A 5,579-nucleotide genomic window follows, 5' to 3' on the forward strand; every position below is an offset into this window, starting at 1 on the left:
CTGTCACTTAAGGGCACAAAAAGGAATAACTGGAAAGTTAAATCTCCCACCGGGGCCTTCTGTTTAGTGCCTTTTCCTTCTCCAGAGGCACCGACTGCTGCTGGTTCTTATACATTTTTGAACCCTGATGCAAAGATAAGACTACCAAGTCCAGTTTTAAGTCAAATTAAAGCAAGCTTCTATTTGTGTTCACAAAGAGAGCTGACCAGCGGCTGTCTCTCCCAACATGGGCTAGAGATCAGCCCCTCAGTCTTATGGAAAGAGGTTTTATAGCACAAAAATTTGCAAAGGGGAGTGTCTTGAGAACTTACAGCTAACAGGATTTTGACAAGCATAACACAAAAGCAGATAGTAGGTTAATGATCTACATGGCTCAACATTTCAAGTTAGGAAATAAATTCAGATCCAAACATCAGAATTTATGTGGCACCACTAAATTTTCAGAGAGGGTTGTTACCTGGTCAGGAAAAGCCAGGCATGGGTGAGTTCAAGACATTTCAAGCAACTTTAAAACATCAAAATATGGCCATGCCAAATACAAAACCTGGTATTTATAGAAAACAGAAGTGTACTTTTTATAACTTTTGAGGAGATGGAGGCTGGGTTTATCAACATCTGTTTGGGGTCTGCACATACTAAAGAAAAATGTGTGTATGTGTGTGTGTGTGTGTGTGTGTGTATGCATGTGCACATTTGTGCCATTGGTGGTGTTTCTGCCTTTCCCACAAATGGGAGTATACAGGAGGTATTTCTCTATAACTTCCTCTTTTGATTTGATAATACAACCTTAAGATCACTATCCTTTCACATAAAGCTGGTTTGTTATTTAACCTCCTTGAAATAGTCCATAAGTGGAAATGTCAAAATGTTTTTTTTCCCTCTGTAAGAGCTTTCATTCAACAGCAAAGCAGAACTGTAACACAATTTTAAATATTTGTAAATTAAAAGAATGCAAAATGTTTGTAGTTTAATTATATATTCATATAGCTAAAGTCACATATCAAATCTTACACTAATACATAAGATTATTCCATGATTAAAAGTAGCCCAGATCTAATAACCATAAACTATATTAGTAGATCTCTTTTCTTCTTCTCTTAATATTATTTCCAATACTGATTCCCTTACCAAATGGAATTCTAAAAAATAAATTTAAAAAATTTTAAATGACTAAGAATGACTAAACCTTGGCAAACTAAATGGTTGAATTTACAAAAATTCTGGGAAAATAAAGAGCTAAAATACTAATATTAAAATTACCATTATTGTGCATGTATATTCTACCATTTGTTCATGATTCTGTTACTAATAAACTCTCTTAAGGAATTTTGCAAGAGTTGATCTACTGGGTAAATGTCCTTGAGACCAAATGGTAATTGATCTCCCTAATATGTGGCTTACATAAAGTTATTCAAACTTTCATATTTATCTTTTGTCTGATAAAAGTCTGTTCTGCCAGAGAGAACATAAATCTGGAGTGAAAGCATTTGGAGTTGCTTACTAGTACTTACCAAGTTCTTTCCTGCCCTATTTCTATTTTTTCTCAAGATTTTCTATCTTGAACACACACATGATCAGAACTCCTATCTTTTCAGGTAACAAGTGGGTTATTTTGTACAAAAGGAAGTTTTAAACAAATCTTCCCAGTATGAGACCATTTTTATAGTTTCAGTCCATCTTCAATTGCTTAAAGAGAAACCAGCAATCCTATCTCATTATTAAATATCACACAGGACAAGCTCTAGCTAAGAGAGTATCTTATTTTGGTTGAGTTTCAACAATTAGAGTCAGGTTACTCTCATAAGTGTTTAACTATTAAAATTAATTTTACAAATATGAAATCTTTTTTTTCCTTAGGGAAAGAGAAATGGTAGGCACAAGATAGTGGACAGGGTACTTACATAAAGCTGTGCATTCAGTACATGACTTTGGTCACTTTTTCACAACAGGGTGGTTGTTTTCTTATATATTTTACTAAGCCTATATAATAGAAGACAGTGCTAAACCTATATATGAAAGAAAATTTGATAAAACATTCATTTTCAAGTCTCATAAACATATTCAATTCTAATTATAAAGTCTCTACAATACATTTGCACATTTTCATAGACTAACATAATACACAAATTCATGGAAGTCTCTAGATATGCAGTTAATTTTACCTAGATCTGCCATTATCTTCATAAATATTCAATGAAGCCACAAACAAAGGTACTGTAACTTTTAGAATCTATCCAAGTTTTAAAGGAAAAAAAATGATCAGCAGAAATTCCATAAAACAGAAGGGAAACAAATCCCTTACTTTCTTTTGCTTTTTGTGTCAGTTTGAAAAACACTAGAAGCAGACATAGGTTTTCTATATATTGTTAAAGAACTTGGTTTTCTGATTTTAGATTCAGATTTTCTTCGTTAACTGCAATTACTCTTGCAGAGAGAGATCTTCAAGTGTGTGTTGGAATTCCAACACTTGATTAATAAAGTCATGTTTTTTCTTCCAGTTCACCTGATTTTCAGCATCAACTGCATCCATGTTTTCTTTTCATTGTCTTCTAGGTGATCTTCAGCCTTCAGCTATTTTAAACAAAGCTGCAATGAATGACCTCTTACACTGAATACATACACCATATCCTGCTACCTGCGTACCTGCCTACCTATCTAAATATCCATGTATATAGAGGTCTACTTATCCATCTGGACATATATCTGCCTGGATGGATCAATGGAGAGATTGATAGAGGAACAGATACCCAAATTTTTTATTTTTATTTTTATTTTTTTTAGTTTTAGATGGACACCAATATCTTTCTTTACTTATTGTTGTGTGGTGCTGATGATTGAACCCAGTGCCTTACACATGTGAGGTGGGTGTTCTACCACTGAGCTACAGCCCCAGCCCACAAATGTATTTTCTAAATAAAAAATGTATCATTTAAAAGGGGACTGAAAACAGAAAAGAAGTCGGAGTTAAAATGTGATTAGAAGCCATGAGTGAAGGAAGGGAGACTCCAACCAACTCCTAGACACCAGGTTTGTTCTGGGGCATCGGAAACCAGAAGGAAACTCAAAGAAGCCTGAGATGAAAAAGGATAAAAGAAAAAAATATAAACATTTGGGAAATATTCACGATATGTGAGCAAGAAGTCATCTGGAGAAATGTGTGGAGAACACCATGCTAGAACTCACATCATAACTGTGCTTTTGAGCTCCTGCTGTGGACACCAGGTGCTAATGATGCATCAGTGCAGGTTCATCAGTGTAACAAAGGCACCTTTGTGGATGATGGGGCCTTGCATGGCATGGGAGAATCCCTTCCCACCTCCCTACTTCTTCTGGAGACCTAAAGCTGCTCTAAAAAATTAAAGTCATAAGAATAATCATGGTATCTGCCTCCAGGAAGATTTGAGTTCCACGGGAAAGGCAAATATTAAATAACTTTGACAAGAAAGATTATATATTGAAATTAGAGCTACAAAAATTCTGTAAGGTGCTCTAAGAGAGGACAAAAAGTGATGGGAAAATCCCTAACAAAGAAGTGACATAAGTGGAAACAGTGTAAGCAGGGAAGAGGCAGAGAACTTTCTAGTGAAGGGAAAGAGAACAGAAAAGGCAGCAAAAAGTGAACTCACTGGAGGAGTTCATGGGGGCTGGAAGACAGGGAATAAGGAAGGGTAAGGAACAGAGATAGAACACCTTGCAGCTCTTGTGATGATATGGGGTTCAAGAGCAACGAGAAGCCACTGAAGTGCTTTAAGCAACCTGTGTGTGGGGACACATACGTGCATGGTAAATGTGTGATTCCATGTGCAGAATGTAGAGAGAGGGTGGGAGAACCAGTTAGGAGACTGTGGGTAGTCTGAGTAATAGTTGGTGACAGCCTACATGGGGGTAGTGGGGAGAAGGAGACAGATTGGAGCTATACCTGGAGGGACTAATGATGGGCTGGACACAGGGTTAAGACAAAAGGAGGTGTCCAGGATGACTCAGTGTTCCTGGCTGTACAGCCAGATAAGTGGCCCAGGAGCTCAGATGATCAAGAACCTTCAGGTGACCCTGCTTCATCATACACTGAGGAACACATCTGTTAGAGTCTGTAAACAAGTCAAAATAACACCTGGCATTTTGCCAGGGGAATGTTAGAGTTTGTAAACAAGTCTGGATGGTGCCTGGCAAAATGCCAGAGGGAGTGGTTTGAGAAGTAACAAAAGCGAGCCATTAAGTGTGGAGATTCCTGATTAGTTGACTGCTGTATCTAGTTTATGCTAATTAGATAAGCTGTGTGGAATGTATAAATACTGCTCCTGTCCTGCAATAAATGGCGTCCACTCCTGCTGTATCAATCTACACAAGTTGCTCGTCACCCCCCAGTAATTTTGCTGCAGCCGGCCTTCGGCACACATCACCTGCAGGCTGGGATGCACACATCCTCCCCTCAAAGCAGGTGTCTTTGTTAAGGATCAACACTGGGGCACTTTGAGCAACTCTGTGGTAATTAAATCATGGCATGATGAGAACACCTGCAGAGAGTTAGCTCAAGAAGAATAAAGGCTCCAGGTTAAACATAAAGATTCACAATATTCAGGACTGGGAAGATTGCTTCCAGCAAGAGAACAAACAAACAAACAAACAAAAAAGGTATAGAAGAGGGAGCAGACAGCAATGATGACTTGCCCTTACTTACTACCTCTCCCCCTCTGCATCGCTCTTCTCCACTGTCCTATGTCTCTCATTCCTCCCTCTCCTATGCCCACATATGTACCAATGTCCTACAAATGGCTCTCAATGAAAAATACTTAGCCAGGAGAAAATCACTGACATCTATCTATGTGCTAACTTCCCAAGAAAGTATTCTACAGAAGTATTATTTGTGTGTTGGTTAAACACCATTATAATACCAATTTATGAACCATGACTCATTTATTCAGAAATTAAGACCTGGAATTTTAACAATATTGTATCAACTGAACATGACACCAGATACTAGAACTTGAGCCAGGTGGTCCACTCAGGAACACCTGGCTGTACACTCTAGTGACCTGTGTGTTCCCAAGGAAATGTCAGAACTTCATGTTGTTCTACAATAAGCAAATGACATTTTGGGTCTAAAGAAAGTCATCTGCTAATGATTTACATGGGAGAAAGTCACAGAAAGAGTACCACATTATATTTACATTCAATTTCCCCTTTATCCAAAACGAGGGTTTGTCAATTCTCAGGATTCAATGAACAAAGTTGTTAATCCCTCTAAGATATACTGTAAAGCCAGCAAGCAGAAACCCCGGATGTGGCTTGCTCTGCTATACATAGGTGGTGCTGAAGGCTTCAACAAAATGCTGTCATTAAGCCCCCACATCATGCCAGGAAATAGATACACTATTATCACTACTGAACAAGGAGAACAAAGTGTAGGATCAGTGAAGCTGAGTTACTTCAGGAAGATCACCTTGGTGGAGCAAGTCCTTGACCCCAGGACCCCAGTGCCAGAGACTGTTCTCTCATCTACTCTGCTGGGGTCCTTTCCAAATCAGTACATGAAAAACAAAAAACCAGAAGACACCCTACTTCCTCTGCATAGTGGAAGT

General features: G+C 38.2%; 1 pseudogene; it reads right to left on the bottom strand.

Moving 5' to 3' along the window:
- Nucleotides 1-62: 62 nt before the first annotated feature.
- Nucleotides 63-2,768, bottom strand: LOC125618557 (annotated as a pseudogene).
- Nucleotides 2,769-5,579: the final 2,811 nt, after the last annotated feature.

This window comes from Marmota marmota, unplaced genomic scaffold (genome assembly GCF_001458135.2).
Source record: "Marmota marmota marmota unplaced genomic scaffold, marMar, whole genome shotgun sequence".
NCBI classification, from domain to species: Eukaryota; Metazoa; Chordata; class Mammalia; order Rodentia; family Sciuridae; genus Marmota; species Marmota marmota.